At 35.5% G+C, this 22,564-nt stretch overlaps 2 long non-coding RNA genes across 2 annotated transcripts in view; one reads left to right on the top strand and one right to left on the bottom strand.

The window, feature by feature from the left end:
- LOC129058786 (uncharacterized) overlaps nucleotides 1-22,192 on the bottom strand; it is a 57,002-nt gene extending 34,810 nt beyond the window's left edge. The window contains exon 1 of the long non-coding RNA XR_008524188.2: nucleotides 20,882-22,192. This is a non-coding gene — a long non-coding RNA (uncharacterized LOC129058786). The remainder of the gene's footprint in view (nucleotides 1-20,881) is intronic.
- Nucleotides 6,905-9,792, top strand: LOC134761335 (uncharacterized). The gene is made up of 2 exons (XR_010139864.1): nucleotides 6,905-7,318; nucleotides 7,827-9,792. It is a non-coding gene; the product is annotated as an uncharacterized LOC134761335 (long non-coding RNA).
- Nucleotides 22,193-22,564: the final 372 nt, after the last annotated feature.

The raw sequence follows: 22,564 nt of genomic DNA on the forward strand, positions 1-22,564 counted from the left end.
GGATGAGGAGTAAACCCTGAAGGTGTGTCCTTAGAGATGATGTAAAACTGCAACATTTGTGTGCTTCTCTGAAACACAGTGGGGTGCTCCCTCATATCTGTTATCCCTCTTCCCTGGATTCTTTCATGCATCCTTATTCTGGGTCCTGAAACTGCATTTTCCAAAACTGTATTAGCAGTTAAAATGTGCCTCAGGCTCTGTTGCTACAGGACATTTTATTTTAAAAACTAATGTATTACTAAATAAAACTGTGGGACAATTAGGCTCAAAATAAGGTTGAGCAGTGTTGCAGGTCAAAATGAATAATTTCAAGATTTCACTTTGGGTACCCTCTTCTCCAGTTACCATCAGTTTCTGTCCTCAGAATCTTTTTGCTTGCTTCATGGACAGGGCCCATCTCCATTCCTCTATTGCATTCCCAGTGGACTATTGTTCCATCTACTGCATTCTCCACCATGAATCTCGGAAGGATGACAGGCGTTAATCGTTTATTTTAGAATGTATTATGTGAAATAAAGACATGTATTAATTTAAATAATTGTTACATAGTTTGGTACTTTATTATAGTGTGCAAGTCATGAAGGTAGGGGAGAAAGGAATGAAATACACATAGGTGAATGCTACTCACAAGATACTTGTCTCAGCTGGGCACGGTGGCTCATGCCTGTAATCCCAGCACTTTGGGCAGCCTGTGCAGGTGGATCACTTGAGGTCAGGAGTTCGAGATCAGCCTGGCTAACATGGTGAAATGCTGTCTCTACTAAAAATACAAAATTTAGCTGAGTATGCTGGCAGGTGCTTGTAATCTCAGCTACTCTGGAGGCTGAGGCAGGAGAATCACTTGAACCCGGGAGCTGGAGGCTGCAGTGAGCTAAGATCCAGCCACTGTACTCCAGTCTGGGCTACAGAGTGAAACTCCATCTCAAAAGAAAAAAAAATGCTTGTCTCCAATATGGAGTGTAAGACTAGTCAAAACATGAATAAATACAAATTTGAGTCTATGTAAGCTAATAAATTGAGCTTCAAAAGTATACACAGTAAAATTTGGACATAGATCATATTGATCATATTGTCTGCAATTTACAAAGCAGAAATGGAGGTCTGGAAAAAAGTAGTTTGCTGAAGATTTATGTAGCTATCTCTAGAATTTTGAATGTAAGATTATTAACTTCCAAGACTCCTGTGCTTCTTTCCATAGAATATGTGACTCGATGATACACAAGAGAGTAATAAGCAAATTCTCTGGGAAAACTAGTGATACCAACACCTTAGGTGGTAGATGAAAGGAGATTGTTTAGTGTAACATGCAACTGAGTTGATCAAGATTTAAGGAATTTGAATGGATTGGTGTGGGAGCTACTTGGCTAACAAATAATTATGTTTCAGTAAACCTTAGAAAACAAGTAGGAGAGTATGCAAATATGCCTGCATTTGTACCAGTAATAGCAATAGGGGTAGTATGAGGAGCGGTTTTAGTTGTAATGTTGTTAGTACTGGTAGTATTATACAGCAGTAGTAAAAAGGCCGCTGGGTACGAGACTGTGCTAAGTGTCTGACTAAACTTTTGTTATTTAATTTGGGCTTAATGATCATCTTTTAAAGCAGACAAGTGTGATTGTTAATTTTATGTGTTGCTTGGCTAGGCAATGATACCCAGTGGTTTGACCAAGCATCAATGCAGATATTGCTATGAAAGTATTTCTTTGTAAAAGATGTCATTAATATTTAAATCAGTAGTAGACAGTCTTGAATAAAGACTGTCATTTAAATCAGTAGGGTTTGTGTAGAGCAAATGATCCTTCACAATGCACATGGGCTGTTTCCAATCATTTGAAGACCTTAAGAATAAAGACTGAGGTTTACCGAAGAGGAAGGAATTCTGCCTCCCGACAGCCTTTAAGCTCAATACTGAACACTGGATCCTGCTGAAATTTCCAGTCTACAAATCTGCCTCATGGATTTCAGACCCTCCAGCTCCCACAGTCTGGTAATTCCTTAAACTCTCTCTCTCTCTCTGCAAATTTGTGTGCATGTGTGGGTACATAAATGCACACATACACCCCGTTGTTGGTTCTATTTCTCTGGAGAACTCTAATACAATTTTATTATCTGTGGTTGAAGATCCAAAACAAATATGTGCTGTATTGATCTTCATTTTGTTAGTTTATCTGTGAAGAGAGTACTTGAATTATAAGAATCAACCAAATACACTATGCAATATGTGGGTACTATTCAAAAGTGAACAGTCACAGCACAACAGCCTCTTTCTGGGAAGTCACTGAAAGACAATGGTGAAGAGAATTTCTCTCTTAGGCAGAAATTTGAGAGGTGTGCCTGGTTATTCATTTTACTTGGAAGGAGAAATGGCCAGATATGCAATTATATAATGATTCATAGGCTGTGGGCTGTAAGGTCTGGGACTTGGAAGGAACATGACTGGTAAAATGATGACAAAGAAGCCTGGGAAATAGGTATATGGCTAGAGTTCTCTGAATGCACAAAATGCATGAAAATATTTGTGCCCCATAAGCATGCTCACTAAACAGTGACCTCAGCAGAGGAAGATTTTAATACTCAAGTGGATAGGATGATGCGATTTCTTGATGCCACTCAGCCTCCATCCCTAGACACCCTGGTTATTACCTAATGGGGTCATGAACAAAGTAGTCATGGTGGCAGGAACTGAGGTTATGCATGGGCTCAGCAATGTGGACGTCTATTCACCAAGGTTGACCTGACTACAGCCACTGCTGAGTGTCCACTCTACCAGCAGCAGAGAAGAACACTGAGCCTCCAATATGGCAACATTCCCAGGATTGATCAGCTAGCACCTGGTGGCCTGTTGATTACATTGAACTGTTTCCATCACAGAAGCGGCAGCATTTTGTTCTTACTGAAATAGACACTTTGGATATAGATTTGACAACTCTATCTATACTCAATGCTTCTACCAAGGCTATCATCTGTGGTATTGAAGAATGGGCATTATCTATCATCATATCATAGTATTCCAGACAACATTGCTTCTGATCAAAGAACTCACTTCACATGAAATGAAGTGCAACAGAGAGGCCATGCTTCTGAAATTGACTAGTCTTATTGTTTACCATCCTGAAACAGCTGGCTTAAAAAAAAGGTGGAGGGGCCATTAGAAGACTCAGTTACAGTGCCAGCTAGGTGACAATGCTTGTAAGGCTGCAGCAAGGTTCTCCAGGAAGCCATATATGCTCTAAATTAATGTCTAATATAGCTAGGATTCACAGGTCCAGGAATCAAAGGGTGAAAATGGGAGTTGCATCAGCCTCCATTACTCCTAGTGATCCAATAGCTAAATTTTTGCCTCCTGTCTGCATACCCTTGTGCTCTGCTGAACTAGACATCTTAATTCCCATAGGAAATAAGCAGATGGACTCAGGTGAGTGGTGCAGCTGTGCTTGCTAGTGAGACTGGGAGGGAGACAAATTTATTTTGTTGATTCTCCATATACAGGGGCCGTCTCCACAGATAAAGTAACAAATTGAAGACCAGAATGCCATCTGATGCATATTTTTTTACTTGAATCTTCAACAACAGATAGTAAAATTGTATTAGGGTTCCCCAGAGAAACAGAGCCAATAGGATGGATGGATGTAAATGCACACACACACACACACACACACACACACACACACACACACACACACACACACACACACACACACACACACACACACACACACACACACACACACACACACACACACACACACACACAGAGAGAGAGAGATTTTTAAGGAACTGGCCTACGCAACTGTGGAGACTGGCAAGTCTGAAATCTCTGGGGCAGGAGAGGAGGCTGGAAATCTCAGCAGGAGTCAGTGTTGTAGTTTTGAATCTGAAGACAGTCAGGAGGTAGAATTCCTTCCATTTTGGAAAATCTCAGGCTTTGTTCAACTGATTGTGTGAGGCCCACTCACACTATGAGGGATAATCTTCACTCAAAATCTACTGATTTACATGTTAACGACTCTAAAATATATTTTAACAGTGACATCTAGACTGGCATTTGAGCAAACTCTGGACACCATAGCCTAGCCAAGTTGACACATAACATTAACCATCACAACAAGTATACATTTTATATCCCTTTACTAGATGTGAACACTGAGATTCCACGTAACGCATAGCTTTCCAAAATCATATAACTTATAAATGGCACAACCAGGATTAAAATCCTTTTGCATCTGAATAAAAGTCTATTTTACCACAGTTTCCTTATATTAACTAATCTTATAGACTAGTATATGCTAGTATTAAAGATACTAGTAAGTATCTTGAGCAATAAATTTAAGTCAATGTATTTTCCCCATTTTATTGTGTAAGTGATTATGGAACACTTGAGTCTACATATTGCTATAGCATGTCCAGAATCCTCAAATCTATAGCAACCACTATCCATGTTTGTTCTGATGAAGGCTGATCTTAATATTGATGCCTTGTATATAAAAGCATAATGAGAAACAAACAAAAATAACTATGGGTTTGGTGTTGAGAGTAAATAAGTGATTGAAATATATGAACCATAGAAGGCTCAAGAATGTTGGAATGAAAAAGAAAAAAAATTCTGTTGGCTTTGATTTATCATTTTGAAGAAGAAAATTGGTTCTCTTTGTTATTTTTTTCTGTTTCAGCAGCACAAATTGTTCTATGTGAAAATATTAAGAATTAAATGTTCATAGACATGTTTAGTTATGTTTTTAAAAAATTACACATATATCTTTCAAAACATTTAAACCTATTATAGTTCTTCACAGTATCATCATTTTGGTATATTTATGACTTACCTATTTTCTTAAAGGCAATCTTTACTTCTCATGTAAATGTAAACTTTGTTGGTTTTGTTTGCTTTTCTTTACACTTTGATATGTTGTCTGAGTTCTATGTGCTCTGTGATAACATTTATATATATATATATATTGGATTGCTCCCTTGGCTTTATTTTTGACTTATAAATTATTCACCAAAATTTCTTTTCCAGGTTCTTTGAAGATGCTATACTGTGAATAACTAAGTTGAAATTTTATGGCAGAAGGAATGATTTTCTTTCTCATGCATTTGATATAGAAAACTTTAAAGGTGTGGTTTTATCCTTTGGAATGTGCTTTGACCCCATGATATGTGGCATTGAATTATGAAGACATAGAGGTTATATGGACATCTTTCCTTGAAAGTTGCTATACTTTGTTTTAGTTTTTCACAATTTATAGTATAAAAACAGTGATTTTTAAAATAAAATTATAGTTTTGTAATAAAAAAGTTATCAATTTTCAAATATTCTATAATAATATATTTTAGCCAGTTTCTAAACTATCATCATTAAACAATCAGTTGATGTGTGTGCGCAAGAAAGAATCACTATACTGTTTAAGAATTAGAAGTATCACTAGCAAGCTAGAATTTCAAATTGAATATATCAATTTTATTTCTCATTTAGGATTATTTCTGAGTTCTTCATTTACCTTCTATGCCTCTAGATTTTATCCTTCATATGGTTAAATAGAGATAATAGTAATTTATAAGTTACTAACGGGGTGGCGACAGCATATAGTTATTTCCAATTTTCCTTTCTTCAAATAAATAGCAAGCTGCCTTAAATTCCTTCTTATTTTGATAGGCATGTATGTTCCAATGTGCTCAATTACATGGTAACAAATTCTAATATGCACAAACACACACAAAAATCACCTTGAAGCTTTGTGCATATACGCATTGCAAAAGAGATGAGAGTTGTTTAATGGAATGTTTTGCAGCAATGCTTTTAAAGATGTAAACTAAATAATACAGGCTTTGTAGAAGGGGTCAGGCTTGACATCTGTTGGGCACATATTATTGATAAATAGTAGGAGTGAACATATTATTAGAGATTTACATCAGGAGATTATAGCGGTCAGCGCATCTTAAAGGCAGCAGTACCCTAGAGATCATGAGTCCCCAGCAAATGGGCACAACCAGCTGTCAGTGTGGTTTGACAGAGCAGAAGGAGATTCCAGAAAGAGTCACAAAGTACTTGAGTTTAACCTGAAGAAGTATGGACACCAAGGGAACTATTTCAGGAACCTGCAGGGTATAAGCTAAGTTTGTCTTTTGCCTGAGGTAGTCACCAATTATGTACGCTATAAATGAAAGCTAGTCTCTCTGCTAAAGGATAAGGTTAAAGGGCCCCAAGAATATCTCTCTATGTGCTGAGGCTTTTAAAAGGCTAAAAGGCTAAAATTGTGTCAAGAAAGAATATGAGAAATAATGCAAGAATAAAACCAGAAAGAAAAAACTGCCAAGGGAAAGAGACAATATCAATGAAAATAATATGTGAGAGAAAGAAAAATTAACAGAGAAGAAAGAAAAAGGAAGGAAAACTATGATTTGTAAACAATTACAAATCATATCTAATGAAGAGTGAATTGAGAAAATTAGAAGCAACAGAATTTGATGTTTCATCTACTAATAAAGATACTAACAAAGACAAGGAAGTACATGGGACCTTTTGCTAACTAATATTCACACAGTCATTCACTCATTTATTCTAGTAATTCAAGTATCACTAAATGTTGTAGTATGTGGTACTTCCCAGATCAGGAATATGGAGTTTTGACTTGTGCATATGACACGACGAATGGCATGAGCTTTACCTGGAAAGAATACGTGCAACGTGGGGGAGACAGCCAACCCATTTAACTTTAGACTTTTAATAGATTCTGCTGATCTAAAGCCTTTCTCTGAGATTTTTATAATTCTGTGCAAAACAATGCTGTATATTATGCATGACAAGTGCTTGGCTCTCTTATTTTTATTGGAAGGTATAGATCTGGGGAGCAGAAATAGGAAAGAGGAATTGAATATTTGTTATGTTAAAGATAGTAGGACAATAAATTTTAATAGTAGAAAAACTTACTCTATATAAAACGTGGCAGAAGGTTTCTCTGCTTCCTCATCTTTAGATGTGTGATCTGCAGTAAATATACGCATTATATTTTACATTCTCTGTTTACAGATAGAATGTAATTATCCCTATGTTATAGTCCTTTTGTTTTTCTTAGCATATGGGGTAAGTTGTAATCACAAATGACCAAAACAGGATTTCCAAATATCTATTTATTTTAGCCCAGGTGCGGTGGCTCTCACCTGTAATCCCAGCACTTTGGGAGGCCAAGGAAGGTGGATCACCTGAGGACAGGAGTTCGAGACCAGCCTGACCAACATGGAGAAACTCTGTCTCTACTAAAAATACAAAATTAGCTGGGCATGGTGGCAGGTGCCTGTAATCCCAGCTGAGGAGGCTGAGGTAGGAGAATCACTTGAACCTAGGAGGTGGAGGTTGCCATGAGCTGAGACCGTACCATTGCACTCCAGCCTGGGCAACAACAGCAAAACTCCGTCTCAAAAAAAAAAAAAAAAAGAAAAGAAAAGAAAAAAAAAAAAGGGACAGAAAATAATGAGGTGGGAGAAATAATCAACTGATAAACCATATTAAGATAAATTATAAAGGACGAAGAAATATAGATAAATTACTCAAATTAAATATTTTAGAAGAAATCAGGTATTTCAAGTGAAATAAAAGAGATTCTGATGCTACACAATGATAACGCTTTGGGTATTTATCTCTGCCCAGATCTCATGTTGAACTGCAATCCCCAGTGGTGGCATTAGGGCCTGGTGGGAGGTATTTGGATCATGAGGACGGATCCCCCACGGCTTAGTGCTGTCTTCATGATAGGGAGTTCTTGCGAGACCTGGTGATTTAAAAGTGTGTGGCAGCTCTCATCTCCCCAAGTCTCTCTCTCTTATTCCAGGTTTCACCATGCAATGTTCCGCCTTTGCCTTCTTTCATGACTGGAAGTATCCTGAGGCCTCCCCACAAGCAGATGCTGCTATGCTTCCTGTATAGCCTGCAGAACCATGAGCCAATTAAACCTCTTTTCTTATAAATTACCCAGTCTCAGGTAGTTCTTTACAGTAGTGCATGAACAGCCTAATGCACATGATTGTTAATAGGGAATAATAGGAATAAGTGCTAATGATAGTACTTGTGACCTTACCCATAGTTTGTATATAAATTAACACACATATTAACTTCAATAGAAAATATAGAAACTTCCAATTTGTAGTCCAGCATGTAAAGAGCTTAGAAGTTCCCACTCCATCCTAATAAGAAGTAAAAAGCTGAACAGTTAAAAATCAAAAACTCTTCTTAGATCCATAAGAGAAGTGAGATCATAGCGCAAAACACTGCCCTCAAAATTAGAGCTACCCTCAAGCAAATGCAGAGAATCACAACTTAACTGCAGCAGAAACCCATGTGCAGAAATCACCACAGAAATCAGTACCAGGTTAGGAAACCTGAAATGTAATCAACGAATTGCTAGAGGCTCAGTGTGCTCAAGCCTGAGGCAGTCATAAGGATGTCCCCACATTTGGTGAGTGTAATCTCCAGAAGCTTGACTTTGTATTCATGGCAAATATCAGAAAAAATTATTTCATTCTTCTTACAGAGAAAGGGCAAAATAACCATTTTGAAATATGCTAGACATTCTTTTCTTCTTAACAAGGTCTTCACTAAGAAAAAAATATTTAAACAGATCCTAACCTGCTGGAGTTTTACCAGAGCCTAATCTACATGAAGAAAGGTAAATATACAACTCCTGTTTACTCTAGGCTCCAATGTGGAGAAGAGAGATACTCAACCACAGCCCATTTTAGCTATTCTGTCTCACTTAAAAGGGGGCAGAAAAGCACATGTGAAATTCACAGTCCAGAGGTCCAGGCTTATTAAAAGACTAAGACCCAATTGTAGGATATAGAATGCTTCCCCTCTCCCTACACCTAACTGCTACTTCACAAAAATCCCATTTACAGAAGCTCCTTTTACACAGTATATCATACCTGGCTATCAAGAATAAATTACAAGGCATACTAACAGGAAAAAACACTGTTTGAACAAATAGAGCAAAATCAGAACCAGACTCAGATATGGCAAGGGTGTGGGAATTAGACTAAGAATTTAAAGCAACTCTAATTAATATGCTAGAGGCAAATTTTTTGCTGGTTCTTCCTCATAATGGCTCTAATGATGCAGAGATTGTGAAAGCAAGTGGTATTTATTAATTATGATAATTTACTTTGGATCTGAATTTGCTACACCTTTCTTTATAGTAAGACACCAACTACTTAAGAAACAAAGATGTTTTAGTTCATTCTTAGATAGGAAGAACATTTTAAGAGATGTACTTTCTTTGAAAAATGGATCAAACTCAAATTCATGTGGCATACCAGATGTGCTCATAAATAAACTTATGACATAAAAAATATGCTAAGGGCTCTAATAATAAAAATGGACAGCATAAAATAACATATGGGAAATGTAAGCAGAGAGATGGAAATTCCTAAAGAACCAAAAAGAAACACTGGAGATTTAAAATTCTGTAACAGAAATGAAGAATGCCTCTTGATAGGCTTATTAGTTGATATGGTTCAGGAAAAAGAAATTGCTGAGTTTGAAAATATCTCCATGGAAATCTCCAAAACTGAAAAACAACAACAAAAGAATAGATTATCCAAGAACTGTGGGACAATCACAAAAGTAAACTGTATTTAATGAGAAAACCAGAAGAAGAAGAAAGAAAAAGAAATCTTTGAAGCAATAATTACAGCGTTTCCTTTAATGTTGAACACTAAACCACAGATTCAGGAAGCTCAGAGAACATCAAGCAGCATAATGCCAAAAAAAAAAAAAAAAAAAAAACAAAGAAAACGAAACAACACATCTAGGCACATAATTTCAACTATAGAAAATTAAAGAAACACCAAGAGTACATAACAGTATCTAATGTGTATGTTTCTAATAGCAGAACATCAAAATACAAGAAGCAAAAACTGACAGAACAGCAAGAAGAAATAGATGAATCTACTATTATACTATTATAGTTTTAGACTTCAATAACCCTCTATCAGAAATTGACAGATTCAACACGCAGAAAATTAGTAAGGGTGCAGTTGAATTCAGCAACACTATAAATTAACTGGATAACTGGATATCATGGACATCTATAGACTGTTTCTTCCAATAATAGCAGATTTCACATCTCAAGCTAACATGGAATCTTCATCAAGACAGACCACTTCCTGGATGAGAAAACACACCTTAACAAATTAGAATAAAATAAAACTCAGTCAATGTCTGCTCTCAGGTGACAATGTAATTAAACTAGAAACCAATAACGGAAAGATAGCTGAGAAAGCCCAAAATATTTGAAGATTACACACACACTAATAAAAAACACATGGAGTAAAATGTCTTAAGATAAATTTAAAAATATTTTGAACTAAATGAAAATAAAAATACAAAACCGTCAAAATGTGTTGGATGCAGAAAAAGCAGTGCTTAGAAGGAAATATATAAAATTGCATATATTAGAAAAGAGGAAATTCTAAAATCAATAATCTAAGGTTCCTCCTTAAGAACTGAAAAGCAGAGCAAATTAAATCCAAAGTAAGCAGAATAAAAGAAATAATAAAAATAAGAAAGCCAGCTGTAGTGGAATGCAGTTGTAGTCTCACCTACTCAGGAGGCTGAAGTGGGAAGATCCCTTTAGCTAAGAGTAGAGTCTAGCATGGGCAATATAGCAAGACCTTGTTTCTTAAAAAGAGAGAGAGAGAGAAGAAACAAATGAAATTAATAACAGAAAATCAATAGAGAAAATGAAAAAAGTATAAGCCCATAGCCAGGCTAACTAAGAAAATAAGAGAAAAGACACAAATCCACTAATATCAAAAATAAAAATGAAATAGCAATACAAATACCATGGACATAAAAAAAAATTTGTTAACAACTCTATGCCCACAAATCTGATAACCTACATGTAATGGGCCAACTCCTGGAAAGTCACAATTTATTAAAGGTCACACAAGAAGAAATACACTGTCTGAGTGGGACTATTTTTATTGAAGAATTGAATCAATAATTAGTAACATTCCCAAAGAGAACACAAGGCCCAGATGGATTCACTGGTGAAATCTACCAAGCATTTAAGGAAGACAGTTTATCAGTTATTTACAATCTCTTTCAGAAGACAGAGGCAAAAGAAATAGTTTTTAACTCATTATATGAGGCCAGCATTACCCTAATACACAAAACAGACAAAGACAATAAATACAAGCAAACTAAAAACCAATATATTTTATAAACATAAATTCACAAATCCTCAACAAAAATATTAGCAAACTGAGTCCAACAATGTATAAAAAGAATTATGCATCATAACAAAGGAGGATTTATCTCACTGATGAAAGGAGGATTTAACATGTGAAAATCAATTAATCCATCATATTAGTAACCTAAATATAAAGAAAATCAGATGAACAAATCAATAGATGCAGAAAAAGCATTTGAAAAAATCCAACCCCATTTAATGATAAAAACTCTCAGTAAACTCGGAATGGGGGAAAACTTCCTCAACTTGATAACAGACATCTACAAAAAACCTACCACTGACATAGTACTTAATGTTGAGAAACTTAAAGCTTTCCCAGTAAGATCAAGAAGAAAGCAACAATATACCCTCGTACCACTGCTTTTCAACATCTTATTGGAAGTTCTATTAATCCAATGACAAGAAAAGAAAATAAAAGGTGTACGTATTATGGAGGAGGAAATACAACTGTCTTTGTTTGCAGATGACATAATCATCTATGTAGAAAGTTGAAATGAATTGACAGAATTCTTTCTGGAACTAATAAGCAATTATAGCAAAGTGGTAGGACACAAGGTTAATATGCAAAAGTCAACCACTTTCCTATATAGCTGCAATGAACAAGTCAAATTTGAAATTAAAAACAGAACACTATTTACACTAGCAATCAAAAAATGAAATACTTAAGACGTAAATCTAACAATATACACATACAAAATCTGTATGAGCAAAACCATAAAATCTGATGAAAGAAATCGAAGTAGAACCAAATAAATGGAAAGAATTCCATGTTTATGGATAGGAAGACTCAATATATTCCATGCATCCCCAGTCAAAACCCAGGCAAGTTATTTTGTACATATAAACACACTGATTCTAATGTTTACAGGGAGAGGTAAGATACCCAGACAGAAGAGACAACACAATATTGAAAGAGAAGAAAAAAGTTGAACGATTGACACTATCTGACTTCAAAACTTATTACAAACTGCAGTAATCAAGACAGTGTGGCATTGTCGCAAGAGTAGACAAACAGATAAGTAGGACAGAATAAAGAGCCCAGAAACAGGCCTAATAAATATAGTCAACTGATCTTTAACAAAGGAACAAAAGCAATGTAATGGAGCAAAGGTAGTCTTTTAAACAATTGATGCTGGAACAAATGAACATCTTCATGCAGGAAAAAAAAAAAAGAATTTAAAAACATATGCTCCATTTGACAAAAATTAACTCAAAATGAATCTTAGACCTAAATGTAGAATGCAAAACTATAAAACTAAAAGACAGCATATGAGAAAATCTAGATGACTTTGAATTGGTGATGAATTTCTAGATATATCATCAAAGGCATCATTCATTAAAAAGTAATTGATAAGCTGGATTTAATTAAAATTAGAAATTTCTGCTCTGTGAAAGATACTGTCAAAAAATGAAGAAAAAAGCCACACACTAGGGGTAAATATTTGGAAAAAAACAAACAAAATATCTAACAAAGGACTGTTATCCAAATTATACAAATAAGTCCTAAAGCTCGACAACAACAAAACAAACAATTCAATGAAAATGTGAGCTAAAGACCCTAACAGACACCTCACCAAAGAAGATACAGGTTGAAAATCTTTAATCCAAAAATCCAAAATCTAAAATCCTCCAAAATTCAAAACTTTTTGAGTGCTGACATGACACCAAAACTGGAAAAAGTCACACCTGACCTCATGTAACAGATTGCAGTCAAAACACTGGTACGCAACATAGAGTTTACTTGGCATTCCCAAGGGAAAAAGGACCCTACCAGCTCTATTTAGCTTCTTATGTCTTTGTGTGCATGCTTAGATTTCCTGACAGAAAGCACGCAAAAGGACACCCACAAAGAGTAATAACTCATGTTTGTTCAGGCCCAAACATGTCAAAGGCATGTTCCACACAATACCCCACATGGGGCCAAAGCCTACATACATTACTCATTATGTTTTTTTTCTTATCATGTTATGTAAAGATATTGTTGAAAATGTTAAATAGACCTGCAGATACCCCAGTGGGTAACAGTGATAAGAAAACAAAGGAAGCATTTATTTTTATCTACACCACAAAATGTCAAGCTATTGGAGAAAACTGGACAGTTTTGTAAGTGTAAAATGTCTTACAGAAGAGTTTGATATTTGAATGGCCACCATATATGACCTGAAGAATCAGAAGGAAAAACTGTTGAAGTTCTATGCTGAAAATGATGAACAGAAATTCATTAAAATAGAAAAACACTGCATAAAGATAAAAATGAAGATCTTGATTGTGTATTGAAACTGTGCGTCCGTCAGCACTCCAGTGAACACAGGCCAGCTGATGGTATGCTGATCGTGCAACAATCATCTATCATAATGGCCTGAGAATCGAAGAGAACTATTAATATTTAACAGGGTGATTGTAGAAATTTAAGAAAAGACATGGCATCAATTTTTTGAAGATTTGTGGTGATAAAGCATCTGCTAAACATGAAGCAGTGGAGAAATTTATGAGTTTGCCAAAATCATCACTGATGAAAATCTGACATCAGAATAAGCCTGTAGTGCTGATAAATCATCACCATTTTGGAGTTATTGCCCCAGAAAGACATCAATTACAGTTTATAAGATGGCCCTTACAGGAATTAAGGATGCCAAGTGCATAATGACTGTCTTTGGATGTGCTAATGTAGTAGGCATGCATGAATGTAAACTTGCTGTGGTCCGCAAAAGCTTGCCTTCTTACTGTTTTCAAGGAGTGAATTTCATACCAGGTCATTATTATGTTAACAAAAAGGCGTGGATCACCAGAAACATCTTTTCTGATTGGTTGCCCAAACATTTTCTACCAGCGGTTTATGCTCACTTCAAATAAAATGAACTGTATGGCAACTGTGAGATTTTGTTACTCCTTAACAACTCTTCTGCTCCCTCTCGAGCTGACATTTTTATCAAATATAATATTTATGGCATGTATTAGGTTGGTGCAAAAGTAATTGCAGTTTTTGCCAATACTTTCCCTCAATTGTGACTTCATCAATTTAGCCATGTGATCAGGGTATTCTTACATCAATGAGGAGTAATTATATATATATAATATATATATACTTTCTGAATAAAATGATAGCTACATTGAACAGAGGTGTATTTGTGGAAAGTTTTCCAAAGAAATTTAGCATAAAAGATTCTGTATATATTGTTGCCAACACTTGGAACACAGTGACTGAAGACAGTAGTGTATGCCTGACACAATCTCTGGCCTGCAATTATGTTCAATGTTGCTGATAAACAAAGTGATGATTTTGAAGAATTCTGTATGTCAAAAGAAAAAAGTATGACCCTACATATGCAAAAATATACCTTCAGAGTCTGTTAGCAAGCTGGAATAAGTAAATATTGAAAATATTTTAACATCGATAATGAGGCTCCAGTTGTCCATTTATTGAAATATAGCCAAAAATTGTTCTGAATTAAAATGATCATGACATTAGTGACAATGAAGATGACATTGTTAACACTGCAGAAAAAGTGCCTTTAGATATGATAAAAATGTGACAGGCTTATTGAAGGACTAGAACAGTATACATTTACAACAGAACAAGAAACCACGTCAGTGCCTAAAATCAAAGACTTCTAAGACAAAAGTCATTGCAGATGATTTTACAGGAAACACTTTTCCAAAGCCATCCAGCTGAATGCCTCCTCTTCCATAGAGGACCCATTTTTTGTTTCCCCAACTGCTGCTGATAGTTCTTCTCCTCACCTAAGGAAAAAATACAGTGTACAGCAAACTTAATAAAAACACAGCATCATAGTGTGTCCGGAATTTATTCCTTCCGGTGGGTTCTTGGTCTTGCTGACTTCAAGAATGAAGCTGCAGACCTTCACGGTGAGTGTTACAGCTCTTAAAGATGGTGTTTTGGAGTTTGTTCCTTCCGATGTGTATGGAGTTTCTTCCTTCCAGTGGGTTCTTGGTCTCACTGACTTCAGGAGTGAAGCCGCAGACCTTCGTGGGGAGTGTTACAGCTCTTAAAGGTGGTGCAGACCCAAAGAGTGAGCAGCAGCAAGATTTATTGTGAAGAGTGAAAGAACAAAGCTTCCACAGCATGGAAAGGGACCTGAGTGGGTTGCTGCTGCTGGCTCTGGTGGCCAGCTTTTATTTCCTTATTTGGCCCCGCCCACACCCTGCTGATTGGTCCATTTTATAGAGCGCTGTTTGTTCCATTTTACAGAGAGCTGATTGGTCCATTTTACGGAGTGTTGATTGGTGCATTTACAATCCTTTAGCTAGACACAGAGCGCTGATTGGTGCATTTTTACAGAGGGCTGATTGGTGCATTTACAATCCTTCAGCTAGACACAGAGCACTGACTGGTGCATTTTTACAGAGTGCTGATCGGTGCATTTACAATCCTTTAGCTAAACACAGGATGCTCATTGGTGCATTTATAATCCTTTAGCTAGACAGAAAAGTTCTCCAAGTCCCCACCCGACCCAGAAGCCCAGCTGGCTTCACCTCTCAATAGGTGGAGACTGAAAACCTGCCATTGCTTGTTGTTGTTATTTAACAGCTGATAAAGGTATACAGTGCTGATTAATTAACCTGAACATATATTTTTCACTGTATGCTACTATAAATACTGATATATGTTATCATACATTTATCTAAAACCATAGAATGTACAACATTAAGACTGAACCCTAACGTAAAGTATGGACTTTGGGTGATAATGATGTGTTAATGTAGGTTCATTGGTTGTAACAAATGTGCCACTGTCGTGGGGGATGTCAATAATAGGGAAAGCTATGTAAGAGTAGGGGGAGTGAGCATATGAGAGACCTCTTTATGTTCTGCTCAATTTTGCTGTGAACCTAAAACTGCTCTAAAAATAAAGTCTATTTAAAATAAGAAAAGTCATGCATTCTAATAAAAAGAAGTGAATAAAATTTTTAGGTATGGGTCTGAGAATTGAAGTAAACCAATGGGAGGAAATAATTCAAAATAATTTTGTAGAAAAAATTTAAAGAATAGCAGTTTGTATGTGCTCATTATTGAACAAGGGGTTGGGATCAATTAGCAATTAGTGACTTTAGTTCATTTTTTTTTAAATGTAATGTTCTAAGAAACAACATTTTAGACCATTCATATAAAAAGAAACAGTTTTCTATTCTAACTTTGATTATAAAGTATGTACGTCATATAGTGAAGATGAAATGTTTCTGTCTAGGCAAATACAAAATATCTCATTCTGGTTAATAATAATATGACTTGAAGTCTATTTTATCTGATATACATATAGCTACACCTACTGTTTTTTGACTTTCATTTGTGTAAAATACCTTTCTCCATACCTTCACTCTCATTCTGTGTGTCTTTACAGTGAAGTGAGTTTCTTGTAGGCAGCATATAGTTGGATCTTTTTCTTAAAATCCATTCAGTCAGTCTGTCTTTTAATTGGAAAGTTCAGTCCATTTATATTCAATGCCATTAATAGGCAAGCATTTACTCCTGCCATTTTGTTATTTTCTTGGTTGTTTTGTACTTCTTCTCTTTCTTAACATCTTTGTTTTTGGTTAAGTGATTTTCTCCTATAGTATGTTTCAATTCCTTTTTTTTTTTTTTTTTTAGCATATCCATTGTGTGTTTTTCCTTTGTAGTTACCAGGAGGCTTACAAAAAACATCTCAGATTTATAAAAAAGTTATTTTAAACAGAAAATAACTTAACTTTGATCACAATGAATGAAAAGAAACAAAGGCTGAATTCAGCCAAAGCAATGCTAAGCAAAAGGAACAAAGCCAGAGGCGTCACATTGCCTGACTTCAAACTATAAGTCTACAATAATTAAAACAAAATGGTACTCTGGCACAAAAACAGACAAATAGACCATAGACCAACAGAATAGGCAACCCAGAAATAAAGCCATACACTTACAGCCATATGATTTTCAATGAAGTCAATAAAAATAAGCAATGAAGAAAGGACCGCCTACTAAATAAACGGTGCTGGGATAGCTGACTAGTTATATGCAGGAAACTGTAACTGAATCCCTCCCTTTTACCGTATACAAATATTAACTCAAGATGGATTAAAGATTTAAATGTGAGCCCTCAAACTATAAGAATCCTAGGAGAAAACCTATGAGTAAACCTCTGGATATTGGCCTTGGGAAAAAATTTATAACTAAGCAATTGCAACACAAACAACAATTGACACGTGGGACCTAATTAAACTAAAGAGATTCTGCACAGAAAAAGAAACTACCAACAAAATAAACAGACAACATGCAGAATGGGATAAACATTCACAAAGTATGCATCCATTAAAGATCTAACATCCAGAATCTATAAAGAACTTAAAGAATTCAACAAGGAAAAAAGAAATAACCTCATTAAAAAGTGGGCCAAGAACATGAACAGAAACTTTTAACAAGAAGACATACAAGTGACCAACAAACATAAAAATACGTTCAACTTCACTAATCTTCAGAGAAATGCAAATCAAAACCACAATAAGTAATTACCTCACGCAAGGCAGAATGGCTATTATTAAGAAATCAAAAACAACAGATGTTGGCGAGGCTGTAGAGAAAAGGGAACATTTATAAACTCTTGGTGGGAGTGTAAATTACTTCAGCCACTGTGGAAAGCATTTTAGAGATTCTTCAAAGCACTTAAAAGAGAACTACCATTTGACCCAGCAATCCCATTACTGGGTATATATCCAGAGGAAAATGAATCGTTCTACCAAAAAGTCACATGCACTCATATGTTCATTGTAGCACTGTTCACAATAGCAAAGACATGAAATCAATTTAGGATCCATCAAAGGTGGATTGGATAAAGAAAATGTGGTATATACACAGCATTGAATAATAAGCAACCATAAAATAGGAAAAAATCATGTCCCTTGCAGCAACATGGATGGAACTGAAGGCCATTATCCTAAGTGAAATAACGCAGGAACAGAAAACCAAATACCACATGTTCTCACTTATAAGTAGGACCTAAATGTTGGGTAAACGTGGACATAAAGATGGCAAAAGTAGAGACTGGGGACAAATAGGGAAAGAGAGGGAAGAGGACAAGTGATGAAAAATTAACTCTTGGGTACTATGCTCATTACCTGGGTAACTGGATTAATTATACCCCAATCTTCAGCATCATGCAACATACAGATGTAACAAACCTGCACTTCTATTCTCTGAATCTAAAATAAAAGTTGAAATTATTTTTTTTAAATGAAAAGCAAAGAATAAACTAAAAAAACTCTACACTTTAACTCCATCCTCCAACTTTTTGATGTTTTTTAATTTCAATTTATGTATTTTTATATTCACCTATCTCTTAAAAAATCATTGTAGTAATTTTTGATACACTTGCATTTTGTGTTGATACTGGAGGTATGAGTGGTTTACACACCACAATTACAGTAATAAAGCATTCAGAATTTGTCTGTGTACTTAATTTTACCAGTAGGCTTTATGCCTTCAGATGATTTTCTGTGTTGCATGTTAACATCCTTTTCTTTCCGATTAAAGAACTCTCTGTAGCATTTATTATAAGACAGATCAGGTGGTGATGAATTACCTTAGCTTCCATTTGTCTAGAAAAGTATTTCTTCTTCATGTTTGAAGAATAGCTTTGTTGGATAATTTATTCTCAGTTAGCATTTTTTTCTTCAGCAGTTTGAATGTATCATCCACTCCCTCCTTACCTGTATGGTTTCTGCTGAGAATTCTGTTGCCAGACAAGTCAGAGCTCCTTTATGTGTTATTTGCTTCTTTTCCATTGATGCCTATGAATATTTTTTGTCCTGATATTTGAGAGTTAGATTATTATATGTCTTGGGGTAGTGTTACATGGGCTGAATTTGTTTGGTAATCTTTGACCTTCCTGTACTTGGATATTAATGTCTTTCTCCATGTGTTAAAGTTTTCTGGTTTTTTTTTTTAAATAAACTTTCTACCACTTTCTTTTCAAATCCCTACGTTCAATGACTCTTAGATTTGTTCTTTTAAGGTGACTTTCTAGATTTTGTAGACATTTTTAATTCCTTTTCATTATTATTTTTCTTTTTCTCCTATGACTACATATTCTCAAATGTTCTGCCTTTGAATTCACAATATCTTTCTTCTGTTTGATTGGTTCTGTTGTAGAGACCCTCTGATACATTTGTTATTTCAGCCAATGTATTTCTTAGTTCCAGGATTTCTGTTTGCTTTTTATTGTGTTAATCTCCAATAAACTTCCAAATTGCTTGTTTGCATTATCTTGGATTTTGTTGAGTTTCCTCAATACTCTTATTTTGAGTTCTTGATCTGAAAGCTCACATCACCATCTTGCTGGAATCAGACACTGGTTCCCTACTTTGCCCGTTTGGAGAGGTTTTCAGTTTGCTGTCGTCATTTCTTATGGATGTAAGTCTATTTCTTTGCATTGAATGATTAGTTATTTATCCCAGTATTTGCTTGTTGGGCTGGTTTGGTTTCTCTAACATATGTGTGTTTAAAGATTCTGTGCAGTTTACATATTGATCTTTAGCTCTAGGACACTCCCTCTTTCTGCCACTAGGTGGCACCTTAACACAGTATTATCACAGCTCTAGCAAAAATTTGAAGGCCTGCCTGTCTGAAAGCAGTGGGGTCCCAAAGGGAATGTCCCAGCTGTGTGGGGAGACTGGCTAGGGGGTCTTGTCCACATGGCCCATGGAGTGTGCCTCTCGCAGAATAATGCTGCTGAACCACCTCTCTGATTTGTCATTTTATTTGTGTGAGTTTCATCTCCTGGGGCTACTAGCCCTACCTCCACTGTCTGTCTCCAGCTGCCCTCTCCCTCAGGCACTCACAAGTCTTCCCACAGATTGAGGCAGGAATGGTTTTCCTGTGTAGGGACAAAAATGACTGGGAAATGGGCTGTCTGCATCAATCTCTCTTCATCCAGTATGGAAATTGTGAATCCAGGAGACTTCTCTGCATGGTGCCTTACTGTTGGTGGGAGACGCATTGCAAATAGAGAAGTCCGTTTCTTCTACCTTCTGCTCATGGGTTTTCACTTCTCTGTGGCTCCAGGATTCACTTCAGACTAAATTGTGAGTTCTGGGATATTGTTGGTGTTAATTTTGGCACTGGATAATTGTTGTTGGTTTTCCGTTGGGGACAGTGAAGCCATATTGCTTTTATTCCACCATTTCGGCAATGTCTCTCTTTCTTGATAAATGATAACATATAATAAATCATATAGTTTATTGGTATATATATCAAAGAAGTCATGAATTGAATTTTAATTTGAGTTAGAAAATAATTTGGACATAATAAGTAATTTGAGTTTCTCAGATATTTCAGTACTAATTTTGGTCCTTATTTAAAATATTAATGCATGTTGTAAATAACAATATATGTTCCACAGAGTATCTTATTTGCAGGTATACAATGGTAAACAAGATATGACTACTCCCTCACATCATAAAGTTACAATCTAGGTAATTGTTATGAAAAATTCTATGATAGGAAATGTCTGAACTACTGTGTAAGCCCATAAGAAGATCAACTCTCTGAAAAAATAGAAATTATAGAAAGCATGAGAATGTGCAGGCTGCTATCTAGCCAGGGGTGGAGTTGGGACAGGCATCCAGATAATGCTCTCTAGGCAAGTTACTCACCCTAAGAGAAGCAGCATCAGCTCCGAAGAAGGGGTAGCTCTTGTGTTTTGTCTGCTCAGAGGGCACATTCTTCTGTTTTAAATAATATAAAATCACTATTAATACTTGATACAGCAGTATCTAAAATATGTCTTAATCTATATGCATAAATATCCTTCTCATAATAAAAAGATTGAATTGTACGAAAAAGATTATTAAAAAGTCGCATGAGGCTAAGTGCAGTGGCTCAGTCCTGTAATCTCAACATTTTAGGAGTTAAAGATAAGAGAGTCAATAGGGGCCAGAAGCTCGAGACCAGCCTGAGTAGCATAGCAAGACAAAAAAAAATTAAATTAGCCAGGTGTGGTGGTGCACACGTGTAGTTGTAACTACTTGGGAGGCTGAGGCAGGAGGATTGGTTGAGCCCAGAAGTTCAAGGCTGCAGTGAGCTGCTATGATAGTGCCGTTGCATTCCAGCCTGGGTGACAGAATGAGACCCTGTCTCTAAAAGAATTAAAAAATGTTTTAAAGTTGCATGAATATATATAATTATATAAAGAAGAATAAATTTCTGGATGTGCTACACTTGATGGAAAACACTAGAGACAAGGAAGATGCTTTCACAAGTATATAATAAGAAGCAGTAGAAGGTAGCTAGAAAAATTCTAACGAGGAAAAAAAAAGAAGCAGAAAAAGGAAATGTATAATATTTCTTGGATGTGGGTAATATTTTTATATTAACAGATGATGGAGAAAAAGCAGAACTTTTCAATGTCTCAATCTCTCTTTTTTATAGTCATTTTTAACTGTAAAAATGCCTATCATTAAGATTTATAATATTAAGAAATTTTTGAAACCCTAGATAAGCCAAGATAGAGTAAAAATAATGTAGCTACTTTCAGTATGTTCAAATTGCTGTAAGCAGATGAATCACATCCTAGATTCCAGAGGATTTCTATAGTCAGAATCAAAGTTTCATTGTTAATAAACTTTGTGAAATGTCAATAAATTGATTCGTGGCCATGGTATTCTGATGTAAATCATAGTAGATTTCAGAAACTACAGACTAACAAGTTTGATGTTGATTCCAAGGAAAACCATAGAAATATTTGTAGCCTAGAGCTAAACAGTGGGACTCTCCATTTAGACACATGTGAGTTTGATTTCTGGCTTTGCAATTTAACCGTTCTGTGCCATTATGAAAATTAACTCTGCTTTCTAAACTTTGTTTACCTCATATGCAAAGTGTGTATAATAGTTTCTACTTAATGAGTTGTTTAAAAGATTTTTTAAAACTAACACCAGTATATTTCTCAGAATAAAATTAGCACTCAGAACATGATTTTGTAATAATAATATTATAGATGACAAAATTTTCACTAGCAGTAATGGCCAGAGTTAGCACAGATAGATTTTTCTGGTAGTATGTTGAAGAAAAAAGTGCTTAGATTATGTTCTATCTACTGTAACATTTTAATCAAATACTTGAACTTAGAAATGGCATGCTAATCAAAACATTAAATGATTAAATGTTAGAAACCATGGTTAATGTGACTTTTAAAAATTAGTAATTTAAGCAATCTCAAAAAAAAAATAGGCAAGGGAAGATACAAATTGTTTTACCTGTAAGTATGAATCTCTGTATTTGATTAAAAGAACTGATTATGCTGGCTGGGTGAGGTGGCTCACGCCTGTAATCCCAAA

This window comes from Pongo abelii, chromosome 3, assembly GCF_028885655.2.
Source record: "Pongo abelii isolate AG06213 chromosome 3, NHGRI_mPonAbe1-v2.0_pri, whole genome shotgun sequence".
Classification (NCBI taxonomy): Eukaryota; Metazoa; Chordata; class Mammalia; order Primates; family Hominidae; genus Pongo; species Pongo abelii.